The sequence below is a fragment of the Sminthopsis crassicaudata genome, chromosome 1, assembly GCF_048593235.1.
Source record: "Sminthopsis crassicaudata isolate SCR6 chromosome 1, ASM4859323v1, whole genome shotgun sequence".
NCBI lineage: Eukaryota > Metazoa > Chordata > Mammalia > Dasyuromorphia > Dasyuridae > Sminthopsis > Sminthopsis crassicaudata.
Window position 1 is genome coordinate 725,163,458 of NC_133617.1, and position 15,606 is coordinate 725,179,063.

General features: G+C 42.8%; 1 protein-coding gene across 1 annotated transcript in view; it reads left to right on the forward strand.

Moving 5' to 3' along the window:
- The first annotated feature begins 5,256 nt into the window (after nt 1–5,256).
- Nucleotides 5,257–15,606, forward strand: part of FRMD4B (FERM domain containing 4B) — a 337,387-nt gene continuing 327,037 nt past the window's right edge. The window contains exon 1 of the mRNA XM_074284129.1: nt 5,257–5,621. The gene's annotated coding sequence lies outside the window, so the exon portion shown is untranslated. The remainder of the gene's footprint in view (nt 5,622–15,606) is intronic.

The following is a 15,606-nucleotide window of genomic DNA, read 5'->3' on the forward strand; positions in this document are numbered from 1 at the left end:
TCAGGTGATTTCCTAAGATGATGATTATAATTGACTTTTAGGCTGCCTTTGCATTTTTTGCTGCATCGAAGTGTCAAACCACAAGTAATGGGTAGGGCAATTTGGGGAGGTGACATCTATTTCTCCTGAGTGAATTTGAAAAGGTTCTTAAGGTTAAGTTGAAGAGTGAAACATAAATTAAAACAAGTACCTCTAATGTAGGCATGGAGCTGCATATCATCTCTCCCTCCACTGATTTATTATTTATGACATTAGTTAAGTACCCCCTCTGTATGTGGAACATGTGTTCAGATCACAGAGAAACATGGAACATAAACTCCTCTAGGGAGTTTACAATGAAAGGAATAGAGTACAAATAATCTATAGGTATGAATCACTAGAAACTGTAAGGGGATAGTTAAGAGTCAGCTTTGGAGCTAGGAAAAACCGGAGTCTTGTCTCAGATATACAAAAAGTTGTACAAGTGGTTCAAGTCTCTCCTTTAGGGCCTCAGGCAATACTTTAAGGCTCTAAATTACCAAGGAGTAGGTGGGAGAAGTTTCCCTACTCTTAAATGAAAATGGAGGAAAGTGGATATTCATCTTTGTTCAAATCTGGCCTCAAATACTTACTAACTGTGTGACACTGGGCAAGTCACTTCCAGTTAGCCTCAATTTCCTCGTCTATCAAATCACTGGGGAAGGAAATGGCAAAGTGATCCAGTGTCTCTTGTCAAGAAAACCCCAAATGCAACTGAAAGGATTGAACAACAAAAGTATGAACCTGGATAAAAATTGCAAGTGTAATTCAAAACTCAACCAATAGCTACTATTCTCATTAGGGTGTATTAGCAAATCTTTGGGTGGTGGTTATTGTTTACATCAATAATTGACTTAAGGAACAAAAAGGGTAATCACAGGTAACAATTATACTTTAATCATGGTCAACTCCACTTCGAGGTACTTGAAGTCCTAGCAATGGTATACTGGTTAAATATTTAACAACTTCCACACCCCCAAAACCACATACTAGACATAAATTAAATATTTTTATTATTAAACTTTTCTCCATTACTTTTTTCAACATTCATTTTTATAAGGTTTTGAGTTTCATATTTTTCCTTCCCCCTGCTGAAGACAGCAAGTAATCTGATATAGGTTATATAGGTAAAAATCACATTAAACACATTTCCATATTAGTCACATGGTGAAAGAAGAATCAGAACAAAAAGGAAAAACAAAGAAAAAGAGAATGCCAAAAAAGAAAAAGTGAAAATAGTCGTCTTGGTTCTCCTCCTACTCACCTGATTGTTCCTTCTAGGTCTTTTTTTTTTTTAATTAATAATTTTTTATTATATATATATATATATATATATATATATATATATTTTATAATATTATCCCTTGTATTCATTTTTCCAAATTATCCCCCCCCCTCTATTCCCTCCCCCTGATGACAGGCAATCCCATACATTTTACATGTGTTACAATATAGTCTAGGTCTTTTTTTTTTTTCCTTTCTGATTCATTATCCAGGATTCCCAGGGGCAGAGCCAAGATGGCAAACTCTGTAACCTCCTGTACCCTTCTCTCAAACTAACAGTAGATTAAGCCTCTAAACTGGTTTTTGTAATGCTCTGGTTAGTTTGTATTTCAACAGGTTTTAAAATCCACAAATATTTGGAGTACAACACATTTCCAGAAGAAGATACCTTAGAAGAACTTCAGAACAGGTCTGTTTCAATTGGGCAAGGGGACAGTTTGCCAAACCCACGAAGCTGGTGTGGGGAATCAAAGCATTGTAGCTTCCCCGAACCTGGGAATCTTCTATGAGCATCTTAAGCTACTCTGTCCTGATTGCAAGCAGGTGGTTTGGCAGATTTGCTACTAAAGGCAAATTGTAAACTACTGAGCCCGGGAAGAAGTAGCACCTAGCTGCCATTACCCAGCACTGGAAATCAATTAGCAAAACTTCCCTAGGGCAAATTAAAACAGCTATGGCTCCTTTGCATTGAATAGACCTCAAGCCATAAAAAATAACTAAAAAACCAAAAAGAACTTCACCATAGATAGCTTTTATGGAGAAAGAGAGAACAGACCCTAGGTTCCTAAAGGCAAAGCAACTCTAGGAGAAACCCCAAAAAGAGACATGAGTTGGTCCCCAATTTACAAGGCTTTCTTCAAAATTGCATAAAGGATTTTAAAAGAGAGTTGGAAGAAAAATGGGGAAATGAAATGAGATCATTGCAAGAAGGAATGGAAAAAATGAAAAAGAATGCAATAAACAAAAAAAATTTAGTCGGCCAATTGTAAAAGGAGCTAAAAAAGGTAACTGAAGAAAATAATACACAAAATTAGAACTGATTCATTTTCCATGTCATTCAGTCTTCTTGGATCTTCTTTTCTCTTTACATTCTCTCACTTGGTCTACAGCTGCATAGAAAATGGTCTCCTGAATACTCACAGTGGGATGGATGTTCCATATGTATCTAAAACTCAACATGCTCCAAACACAACTCATTCTCTCCCCCCCCCCCCCATAAGATGCAACTCTCCTTTCGAACTTCCTTTACCATTGACGGTACCGCCATCCTCCCAGTTACCCAACTTTGAGAACTTAGTCTCATCTTAACTTTTCATCTTCTTCACTCCACCCATCCAATGATTTGCCAAATCTTGTTCTTTTTGAACTCTATAACTTTTTACTTATGTCCCCCTCTCTCCTCTCATATAGCCTTCTTCCTAGCTCTTTTCCTTTGACTAGTGCTGTAGCCTCCTGCTTGATTCCTTGCTTCCAGTCTCTCCCTTCTCTAATTCATTCATACTCATGGAATGATTTGCAGAAAGAGTAGGTTTGATGATATCCTCTCTACCCCATTCAACAAACTCATTGGCTCCCTCTCACCTTAAGGGTAAATATATACTCCTTTTGACATTTAAGCTTCATCATAATTTGTCCCCCACTTGTGGTAGAATCTTTCAAGCTCATTATTGGTCTCTTCAACCAGACACACTGAACCTTGATCCCCAACATAGAACCTCATTTTGGTTCTTTTTGAGCATGAAAGTAAAAAAAAAAAAAAAAAAAAAAAAAAAAAAAAAAAAAAAGTTATTCCCCTCCACAAAAACTATTGATCAGCCATACTGATTGTTTTTTGTTTTTTTCTTTTTTGAGGCAATTGGGGTTAAGTGATTTGCTCAGGGTCACACAGGTAGGAAGTGTTAAATGTCTGAGGCTAAATTTGAACTCAAGCCCTCCTGACTTCAGGGCTGGTTATCCATTGAGCCCCCTAGCTGCCCCGTTTGCCATTCTTTAAGGCCCAGCTCATACTCCTCCATGAAGTACTCTGGGACTGCTGTAGATCCATATTGACCTGACCTAATTTTTTTGAACCCCTGTAAAGTGCATTTCATGTTATCATACATTTCAGCACAAGCATATATACCCTTGCATCTTGTTCTATAGTTGTTTTTGTTTCTTGTCTCTCTAGGGAGGTAGTAAACTAGGCAATCCTGGCTCCTGTATTTGATTTTTGAAAGATGGGGATATCGGGACACAGAAACATGGACAGAAGCAGAGAGAAAGGAGAGACACACAGAGAGAGAGGAAAGAGAGAGAAAGGAGATGGAGACAGAGAAAAAGAGTCAGGTTGACAAAAAAAAAAGACAGGGAGGGGAGGGAGAAGAAAAAAAAAGTGTGAGATGGCGGAGAGAGGTAGAAAGAAAGGGAAAGGGAGGGAGAAAGAGGGAAAGTTAGAGAATGTATATGTATCTGGGAAAGGCAGGGAGAAAAAGAGAGAAGCAGAGGAAGAGAGGAAAAGAGAGAGTAGGGCAGAGAGAGGCAGTGAAATATCAGCAAAAAATGGGACTTCAGATTGAGATCTGATCACTTAGCTCATCTTGGGTCAAAGACCTTGTCTTTTAAAAATGCTAATTCATGGTATTTTGACAAATCGGTTTCCTCTGTAATTCTATGCATTTTACTTTGTGTACTTTGAGAAAACATGCTTCCAAGAAGGAACTGCCAGAGGGGTGGAATGATGACACGAATGCAAAAGGGGAAGAATTCCTGATCTCCTCGAACTCCCTCATCTTCCAGATGAGGAAACCAAAGAGCAGAGGAGGAAGTGGCGTATCCAAGGTCACACAGGCTGCAAGTGTCTGAGCCAAGAATGAGAAGGGAGCTCTTTGGGCTGCAGCTGCAGTCCTAACCGAGAAGCCAGAAGCCCTGGTGTCTGTCCGTTTGTATAGAAGGCTGCATATAGCCTTAGGCTATGAAATCTGCTCACTTGGCGGGTACCAAAAGATACAATATTTAAAAATGCAGCTCTCCTTTGGAAAGCTACCGAACCGCTCACTGCCTCAGGCCTCGTTCCTTTTGATTCCTAAAAGGAGCCTGTGGTAAGCCCCTCGAAAGGAGTCTTGGAAAGTCCCCGGGGAGACATTTGCTATTCACCTCCCAAACAGCATCGCTGATCTTTGAAGGGGAGCTTTAAAGGTTTGCGAGGGGAAGAGGGGATAAGAAGCAGTGGTTTCGTTAGTGTAGGGAACCCTCCAGAGGGATTTTCTTCTACCGGTGCTGGTCGGTACCTTTTTTGAAATTTAGAGCCTATGGCACTGAGAGATTACGCACAGGGCGCAACCTCGCATCTCTCCAGGGGCGTCCTGGGACTCGAACCTGGTCTTTGAAGGTCGGGCAGCTCTGGAGTGCATTGTAAAGCGCCAGTATCTCAGCGCGTATCTGGGGCTCAGCACAACTCTGATGCCCTCCGGGATTGTGAGCCCCTCAGGAGCAGGGGATAAGCGCAGGCTCAGGTGCCTTGCCCGAGGTCCCACAGTAACTGTCAAACTCGTGGAAGCGGGACTCCGAGCGGCGCTCTTTAAGTCTACGCGTCCTGTGAGTGCCCAGAACTGAGCTGGCCCTTATCTCTTCTTGACCTCTAATCCCAACTCAGCGCAGCCCAGGCGGGGAGCCCGAGGCTCGCGGGCTGGGTTGGATGGAGTCTTTTTACGCTACTACTGCTCTCCTCGCCTCCCTCGTCTCCCCTCTCCCTCCTCCCTCCCTCCTTCCCCTCTCCTTTGGTCCCCTCCCTCCCTCTCCGATACAATGACTGGACGAGAAGAGCGCATCAGCGGAGCCTCATTGGCAGCAGCCGCCCCAGCCGGGGGAGAGGCAGCGGGCGGGGGGAGCTGGGGAGGAAGAGAGAGGGAAGGAAGGAAGGAAGGGAAGGAGGGAGGGAGGGGGAAGGAAGGAAGGAGAGGAGGGGCAGAGAGGGAGAGTAATAAAGTGCGCTCAGTTGGATCAAAGGGAGGAAGCCCTGGGAGAGGCGAGGCTGCGGCGGCGGCGGCGGCAGGGGCAGGGCGTGATGCGCGCGGCGGCTGGGAGATGCCCAAGGATCCAGCTGCCAGGGAAGCCGGGCAACCTGGAGGCCGTCCTCACGTGCTGACTGGGACTGCCGAGGGGAGAGCGGACGCCGAGCGGCAGGCGGCTGCCGGAGCAGCCCGACTTGGCTCTCGGGGAGAGGACTTGAAGGTTGGCTCCGGGGGAGCGCCGACGTGCCGGGCTAATGGCAGACAATAAGTAGCGAGCGACAGAGCGAGGGAGCGCCTGCCCCCGAGGGAGCCGGAGAACCAGAAGCGCAGGTACGTAGGCGGCAATGACCCTGTTCTCAGCGGGGGAGATGGGCCAGCCGAGGCTGGCGAGGGGGCTCCGTCCCGGGGGCCGGACCTCGCAGAGCCCTTGGCCCCGGACTGCGGCGCTCGCTCCGCTCGTCCCCGGGCTTGCGGCCGGCTCCGGGCTGGGAAAGATTCCTGCCTGCACTGCCCACCTCGAAGCCCCGCCCCCACCGGCTCTCTCCACGAATCCCCCTCCCACCTCCCTCCTCGCCGCCTGCCCGGGTGCTGCGGGCCTGGGGGGGGGGGGGGGGGCTGACGGCGGACACCCGGGGAGTCCCCGACCCGCGCACTCCGACCCTCCCTCCCCACCCTAGCCCTGGGACTTTGAGCTTCGTGTGTAGACAGGATACCGAAGGAGGTTTGGGGCGTTCGTGATTCTGGCTTTCCGGAGGCGCAGCCGGGGTGCGAGTGCTTTGTGAGCCCGCAGGTTAAGCTGATGGATCTCCGCTCAGCCTTGGGGGGGGGGGGGGCGATTCTGGCAGCGCAGAGACCAGAGCTCCGGCTCGCTGAGGCAGCTCCACTGACACTGAGGAGTCTCAGACCTGGGCAACTCTGGAGTTTGTGAGGGCGCGCTCGTAATCCTCCCGCCCCCGCCCCGGAGATCACCCCAAACCTTGCACCGCGCGCCCTTCTGCTCATGCTCTTGGATTGCAAGGAACCCCCTGGGTTTTAGGTGAGCGTCCTGTAGAGTACTGTGCCCTGCAGGAGCTTCCCACTGGAAGCCGGGGAAGGTACCCGCGGAGCGGGCTCTTTGTGTACTTCCAGATGTTCTTCCGCCCTGGAGCTGGGTGGAGTAGGACTCCTCCACATTCTTGCGATCTGTTAGTACTTGTTTAAAAAAAAAGAGAGGGGGAAAAAAAAAAAAAAAAACTAAGACCAAGGCGGCTGAACTTGGTATACATATCCAGCTCTGACTAGAGTGCTAAGTCCTCAGCGGATGGTGCTGAAAAGTTTGCCTGGGCTCTGGGAGGCACAAATGACAACCGAGTGATGTCAGCCCTCTCCCCTCCGGAAAGCTGGTTGATCCCTCCGTAACTTCTTGGTAACCTAGAAATTTACCAGCACATAATCCCATAACCCCCTCCCTGAGCTCAGTTTTTTATGTAGTATGACAGGTTCTTGACTATCCCAAAGGGAACTGATCCAGGATGATGGACAGCTCCCAAAGAAGGGGGCAAGGGAGAAAAAGAAGTCAGGCAACCTCCTTCCTCCAAGTTAAAAGTATTAATGCGAATTCATTTTCTTAAATTTAACTATTTGTAAAGAGACAAATGAGCTCGTGCAGTACTTTGCCTTTCTTAGCCTGGAGGGTCTTATCACTTATTCATGATCTCTCTCTCCCTGCCTTAATCAAGTGCTTTATTTGTTTAAATTCAGTAATGGAGGGAGAATGTATTTGAACAATTTTGTGAAGGAAAATAAAGAAATCCTTCTGAAACAATTAAGGGGAGATTAATTTTCCTCTATTCAGCAAGAAAGTTTCCAGCAAGAGCTTTTCCCAGGCAGAAAAGAAATGACTAAACTTTTGTGTGTTTGGAAACAATCAATTTAATTTCAACCCCACAGCAAAATTTATGGGTTTCTTAAACATTCAAATTACTTGTCTCAAATATAATTATCCCCAAAACAAGTGGGAGGAGTTCACTTAGAGGCCTTCCAAAGCATAAAGGCAGTGAAAGTTTTATTAGTAATTTCATCTGTCACTAACTAGGAGCTATTTTAAGTGGAAAGCAAGGTAGAGCACATTTACTTCAAGTGCTGGGGTGTGGAGGAGTACAAAATTAAGAGGGTTTTATTGGAAGCTAGAAATCTGCCACTTATCTCCTATTAATTTGTTGGGATTCTCATTTCTCAAACCCAAATGAGGGAGTTCATATCCCACTCTTTGTAACCCCATTAGGATTTTTTTATTTTTTGGCAAAGAAACTAGAGTGATTTGTCATTTCCTTCTCTAGCTTATTTTTACATATGGGGAAACTGAGGCAAACAGGGTTGTGACTTGTCCCAGGTCACACAACTAGTAATTGTTGGAGGCCAGATCTGAATTTCTGACTTCAAGGCAGGGACTCTCTTCTTTGGCACCTAATTGCCCCTGCAAATGATGGGTGGAAGGGCTTCTTTCTAAACAGATGAGGGAAGCAGACTTTGGGCAAGTCATTTAACCCTGCTTGCCTCATCAGTAAAAATGAGCTGGAAATGGCAAATCACTTCAGCATCTCTGCCAAGAAAACCCCAAAAGAGGTCATGAAGAACAAGACATGACTGAAATCACTGAACGATGACAACAGGAACCATAAGAGATGGAAGAAAACTTGGTGGCTTCCAATCCCTGTGTAATATACCTGGCAAGTGCTGCTCCAATCCCATCTTCTTTGCTTTGAAGACTCAGAATAAGAAGCAACCTTCATTCCACATACTCTGACCATTAGCAAGTTTTCCTGACATTCAGCCTGACTATTTGCAAACTCATAGCACCATTAAGTTAGTCCTAGAAGGGTCCACACAACTCATCTGGCCGATGAGATCTGGAAAGGGGAAATCTTTTGCCCAGGAATTGCCAGTGGTAATAAATGACTGAGCAGGTTTACAACCCACATCCTTTGATTCTACTTCATTTTCATGAAGCTACTACTCTGGGACCAAACAGAACATGTCTAATCCCTTCTTCAAGAACAGCTCTTCAAATACTTGAAGGCAATTAGCATTTCTCCCTTGAGTCTTTTCCTCTCCATATTAAACATCCTCAGTTCTTTTGGCTGCTGCTCATGTAGCATGCATGATCTTGAGGCCCTGAGGCCTGGTTATCCTAATCTGGACCTTCTCCAGTTTATCAGTTTCCCTCCTATGCTGCCATGGCCAGAACTGAACTTGGTCCTTCAGACTGGTCTGCACAGGGCCCAGTGTTTGGTTTTCGTAGCCCAGATATTATCAAGTTTCTGTAACCTATTGAAGAATTTAAAAAAGAGAGTTCTGACTGAGTGACAACACCAGAGCTTGCTACATGGCAAGCTGTTAAAAATCTCTGCTATCTTACCCAGCCAGCCACGATTGTCTAGCATTGACTTTCCGTCTGGAAGCTCTGAAATTCCACATGGTTATCTTACAGACATTAGAGACTTAAGTGAATTCTTGAGGTTTAAGTTACAGGTAATTTTTTCCCCTTTGATGAATCCATTACCAAGATCTGATCATATCATCAAGGCAATATTTTTTTATACTTTGGGCTATCTCTGGAGTGTTTATGGGGGCAGAGAGGGGCAGAACATGAAATAATTCTTCATATCCAGAAAGTCAAGTAGTTGTTACTGAGTTTGATCTTATGAGTTCTATAGATCTGTTTTTAGATGTGACTTTCTCTTTGTACATTTAAAAAATTTGATTTTAATTTTCAAATTTTCAGGCTTTCACGAGTGTATGTGAGTGTGTGTGTGTGTTTTCCTGAGCTTCAAGTTCCTGAGTTAAAGAAAGCACAACAATAGTACCAGGTTAGCTGCTGATATATATGTAATTTAAGAGTCATTCCAATCATTCAAGTGGCAAAACTTCTCATAATCTTGACTTCTCCTTCCAAATAACTCCAGTCATTTTGTTCATTCTCCACCTCATTCTGTGCTTCATTTTAGGTTTTTTTCTTTTTTTGTTTTTTTGTGGGGAGGGTTTTGTTTGTTTGCTTGCTAATAATAATAATAATAATTATTATTATTATTATTATTTTTATTTTATCATTCCTTCACCTTTGACTATAAGATTCTGAGATATCTTGGAAGAATAGACCTGAAGTTTTAAGCTAAATAGATCATTGCTCTAATTGTTCCCATGGGATTTTTCTCTAGGAAAATCTTAGTTGCCTCTTTAAAAAACTTGGTATATGTATTCTCTAAATTAGTTCTTGGCTTTTTTTGTGAGTCTTGAACCTCTTTGGCAGACTGGAGAGGCTTAGGGATCCTTTTTTCTTTTTTTTTTTTCTGGGGGGGGTGAGGCAATAGGGATTAAGTTACTTGCATAGTGTCACACAGTTAATAAGTATCAAGTATCTGAAGTCAGATTTTGAACTCAGGTCCATGGGTCTCCAGGGCCTGTGCTCTATCCATGGCATCACTTAGCTACCTAAAGTATGTCTTTTCAGAATAATGTGTTCATGTGCATGCAATAAAACACATAGGATTATAAAGGAATCCAATTATATTGAAATATAGGATTTAAAATGTTGGGTTTTTTTTTTTTAAGTTTGCATATCCACGTTATATTTGCTCTAAGCAAATCTCAAAACTATAAGTCAAATTGAGAAATTATTGTTTGATCAAATTGACGTTAACGCCGTGGGGCTCAATTCAACAGTTTGGCAGTGTCCAATATCAAAACAAAAACTTTGTTAGCTGAGCTCCACACACATCCCACATACATGACTCTAGAATCCTTCCTGTTCCAGGTTCACTGTGGGGGTGTTTGGGAAACTCACAAGCCACAAAAGCTGTGATGTCAGGCATCACAGCAAACTGTCAAGCCCACTTCATTCAAGGGAGTAGGATCCCTGCCTCTTGGGCTGGCTTTGCCGCCCACTGCTAAAATGAGCTTAATCTCTTGGGACCTCAGTCTCCTCTTCCATAAAGTGAAGGAGTTGAACTTGGTCTATAGCCTTTTCCATCTCTAAGATTATATGAATTATAAAATCACTAACAGATGTAAGTCAGTGGGAGAAAAGAAGGAATGAAGTCCAAATGGACCAAAGGCGAGAGAATTTTGGAGAGCCCTAGGAGGGGAGATGGTAAAATTGGAAAAAGCATTGTATTGTACACAGTGCCCTTTCTGAGATCACCTTCCAATTCCCACAGGCACGGGCTTGTCAGTCTCTGCAAGGTGTTTGATTATTTTCCTCCAGGTTTCTAGTATTTCTAATTCTGTGGCTCATGAGCCCCCATTTATTGTGCTTTTTTCTAGTATTTTTTCTCTATTTCCACTGACTTTCATCTATCTTGTATATAGATTTTTGTGTACATAGTTGGTTGCATTAGACTGTGAGTTCTTCAGAACAGGGACTGTCTTTTGCCTTTCTTTGTACCCTCAGTCCTTAGCACAGTGCCTGGAACACAGTAGGTATTTAATAAATGGTTATTGACTGACTGATTCTGCTCCCCTTGGTATTAATTAAAGGAGCTAAGTATCAACATGGATGGAATGCTGGGTTGAAATCAGGAAAGCTCAAATTCTGAGATCAAATCCAGTTTCATTCACTTAACTAGCTCATTTAATCTGGTTTACCTCGGTTTCCTCATCTGTCAAATGAATGACGAAGGAAATGGCAAACCATTCCAGTATTTTTTGGAGTCACAAAGAGTTGGGTACAATTGAACAACAACAATAACACTATTAATTAACTTTTACACAAGGATATTTACTGAAACTATAGCAAGGACAAACACAAAAACATCTTCACAAACAGGAGTTCAGTTAGTCATCAAACATTTATTAAGCATTTATTTTGTGTCAGGAACTGTGTTAAGTTCTGGAAATACACATAGAAGTAGAAGAGAACCCCAATGCTTGAGGGGGATAGAGGAAGATAATACATAACAGGGAGCTGAAAAGTGATGATACTTTGAGAGGTGATGGTACCTGATTATATGCCTTGGGAAATGAATCAGTAGCAGAGTAAGGAGAAGAATAAAGGCATCTACCTGAGACCCTTAAATTGGAGAGTCCAAGAGATATCAGCCAATCAGGAGGTGAGTTCACACGGACAAAGATCCTGCTAATGTGAGGAGGTGAGAGCTAGAGGGCTCCTTTACCTCTGAGTCCACTTATTCCCTGGGAAGATTTTATATATATATATATATATATATTTATATATATGTATTAATTTAAGAGTTCATTCCAATAATCTGAATAGTAAAAAGAAGGGGGACTTTACTTCCTCTCTCCTTGGAGATTCTATCAAATTTACTTCCAGATGTAGAGTAGGCAGTGATTTAGGAGCAAGCCATTCCTTCACTTGTGGGATGTAGGTTCTCCACTAATGCATTCATCTATTGCTTGTGAGTCTTGGGGACTGACTCCTTTCTAGATTCTGCTGCTCTGGTCCCTGGCAGACTCTGGTACCATGGCCAAGCTGATGATGGTGCTGTAGATAGAGTGCTGGATCTGGAGCTGTGGAAGATCAGGGTTTAATCCCACACTTTCAGGTTGTGTGACCTTAGATAAGCCATATAATGCCTGCCTCAGTTTCCACATCTGTAAGTTGCAGATCATAGCATTTTTCTCCCAGGATTGCCATGAAGATTAAATGAGATCATATTTGCTGTATGTTTAGCACAGTGCCTGGTACACAGTAGGCTTATTCCTTCCGTTCCCCAGAGTGCTGGACTTCTGGTGACTCTCTTGACCTTTTGAGAATTTCAAGACCAGGTTGTCTGTCACCACAAAGTCAGCCAGCAGGAAACAAAAGATATTTCAGGTGTTCCAAGCTAGGTGCTTTTGATGTTGCCTTATTCAAACTCACAAGGACTTGAGCAAGATTTTGCCCCTTTGCATGGTTATGCTTTTTTTTTTTCTTGACTTTGATTTAGTTTATAACAATTTTTTGAAGTAATGTAATCAAGTGTAGCATTATTTGGTGTTATTCCCATGCACATCCTCTCCTTTCCAGTCAAATCAAACTACCATCTGGTCATCGAAATCAGTATTCTATCTCCCTCCTTCATGGAGATGGAATTGAGCCAGGTCTTGAAGGATGGGTGGAATTCTAATAGATGGAGAGAAGGTTGGGCTGATTTCAGGCACGAGGACCAGCACACCGGTGAGAAATGAGGATGACCCCACAGATAGAATGAATCTCTGAACATGGATCTCTTTAGATCGATCCACATGGCTAGCCTGTCTGTACCATTCAGCAAGTATTAGCAGATTCATTGTCTCAATTGCCCACTTTGATTGCTTGTTTTATAGACACAGAATTGGAGCTCAGAATTGGATGTGTGAAGTCTGTTTATCACTTAATTTTAGTTAGGGGAATTCGTGAACTTGAGGGCGATGTGTATGGTAGAGAGAGACTTTGGATAAGAAACAGAGCATCAGAAAAAGGGCCTATATATGATGGTGGGGGATGGCAGGCCAGCTGCAGGAATTCCTTGCACACACAAACGCCTACTGCCTGATATGTCCTTATTGAAGAGGCTTACTACTACAGGAAACACATGTTTGGCTTTCATCGCCTGCCCAACAGGCAGGGATGATGGGTTTCAAGCTATTGGAGTTACTTCCCAGAAAGGAGATCGGACACATGGCCAATCCGTGAGAATGATGGAAGCTGGACATCACAGGTCTCCTTGATATTAACTCTGAAGCAAGTAACTCATGTTCATGGTTCCTCAGTATCTCTCATTGTAAAAAAAAAATTATGGTGTGTCAAATATTGTCAGAAAATGTGTGCACCATCCCTTCTGCTTAATTTCAATGCTGGACGCCTCTGGGTTCAAGTCTCACCTCTGTTACTTTCTGGCAATGTGCTTGTGAGCGAGTTATTCCCAATTCTTCCATTTCATTGTCTGTCTTAATATCTGGAATGCTTTCCCTTATCTTTTCTCCTGAGAACCCCAACTTCTTTCAAGTACCCCTAAAATCTGACCTTCTGCCAGAGCCTTTCCAAAGCCCCGTAATGCAAGTTCCCTCTCGGATTGCCTTCAAGTTACCCTGAATCCAGATCTTGATTGTACACACTTGTTTCCATGTTGTGTCTCTCTGTTTACATTGTGAGCTCCTTGAGGGGAGGAACTGCCTTTTGCCTTTCTTTAAATCTCCAGTGCTTAGAACACATTAGGTGCTAAATAAATGCTTGTTGATTTGACTCAAAGTGGTCTCAGTTACCTTGTCTGTAAAACTGACTGTGTTGTTGAATTATTTCAATCATATTTTACTCTTCATGACCCTATTTTCTTGGCAAAAATGCTAGAGTGGCTTGTTATTTCCTTTTCCAGTACATTTTACAAATGAGGAAACTGAGGCATTCAGGATTAAGTAACTTGCTGTGTGACTCACACAGCAAATAAGTATTTGAGGTTGGATTTAAATTCAGATCCTCCTAATTCCAAGCCAGTGCTCTCTCCACCCAGCTGCCCCCACTGCACAGTCTTAAAACCCAAAATAACATCTTCAAGGAGTTGTTCTGAAGTTCTAAATGAGATAATGTATAATAATTATAATTAACATTTATAGTATACTTTAAGACTTATAAAGTGCTTACCTTATCTCATCTAATTCTCACAACAATCCTAGGAGGTAGTTTCTATTATTGTCCGCATTTTATAGGTGAGAAAATTGAGGCTAGAAGTTAAATAAATGAAGGACAAATGAATATGAAATAGCTAATAAATACAGGGTTCAAACCCAGGGCTTCTTGACTAACTGCTTTTGTTCACTGCTATATTTAACTATCTCTAATTATCAAATCCTTTGCAATTATATAAATATATTTTTTATTAATAGATGGGGTTATTTGGGGTCCTTTTCTTTGTGCATTCTATATACTAGATCATAACCAAATGCTGGTCCCCTAAGTATATAAATAAGACAGTCTGCTTATCTCTGGTAACTCTTCTGGGGGAGGGGGAGAGATGACCTTACAGAAAACACTATTTCCCACAGAACATTGCTAAGAAGTGGACAGGAAGTGGCCATGGAGGCCATGTGGTGAGACATCTGGCCTTGGACTCAGGATGGCCCTTCTCTGACAGATACTGGCTTTTTGATTTTCCCGGGTACCTCACTTAACCTCTCTGTGGTCAACTCTTAGACTAGAGGGGGCAGAGAAAATGCTAAACTGCTTTGGTCAAAGATGTTCTTTTTATCTATGAAATCACAGACCTAGTTCCTGGCCATTTAGGATATGCCTTCCCAGAGTTCCAAGGGTCCTTAGCCATCCAATTTGCAGGGAAATGGTTGAATAAAGTATATAATGCAGTTGTAACTTCCTTGATGATATTATTTTGGAATAATAGGTTAATAATATTCCTTAAGGAATACTTAGTCTGACTCCCCCATTTTGCAGAGAGAACCAACGCTAGAAGTTAAATGGCTTACTCGGGAAACCTCTTTTTTTTGGGGGGGGGTACAATTAGGTTTAAGTGACTTGTCCAGGGTCGCATAGCTAGTAAGTATTTCAATTCAGGTTCTTGTGGCTCCAGGGCCAGTGTTCTATCCACTGTGCCATCTACCTTCCCCTCCAAAGACACTTATTACAACTGCTAGACTTATGATTCAATGATAAGGGTACCCTTTCCATTAACGCAGACCACAACCCATCATCCCCTGGGACACCCTTCTATATTCTCCTGTAAATTCTCAATGAGGATTCATTCAGCATACTGGGGCGCTTTCTTCTAGTTATCTCGATATGTCAATGGATTCCAGTGGAGAATGTGGACTGCCCACCCATTATCCTTCTCTCTGTTTCTATGAGTGACCCCTTTACTAGGGCAACAAAGCTAATGCAGCTAGAACTTAAACTAAGAGTTCTCTGAATCCAACCCCCATTTTCTATTCCACCAGAGGCATTCATGGTGCCTCTTGCTATAGCCCACTTTTATTTCTGTCTTCCTGAAAACCAATTAACTAGTGGAAGAACAGAAGTTACAGTGAAATCCCAAAGGGGAAAACTACTAAGTTAACGGGTTTTTTTTTTAATTCTCATAATTCCTTATTTCATAACCATCCCCCAAAATGGCACCTCAGAGCCATCCACAGCCATGGACCAACAAGCTAATGGGCTCCTTCCAGATGGCAGCGTTGGCGAAGAATGCCCATGGTTTTATGGATATGGAGAAAGAAGTTGTAAATTTCTTTCTGTATAACAAGCCTAGCTCACAAAGGGGGAAGCACAAATGTTTTTTATTCATTTTACACATCAGGAAATTGAGGCTTAGAGACATCAGCTGACCTGCCTTGGGTCAAACATCTAGTC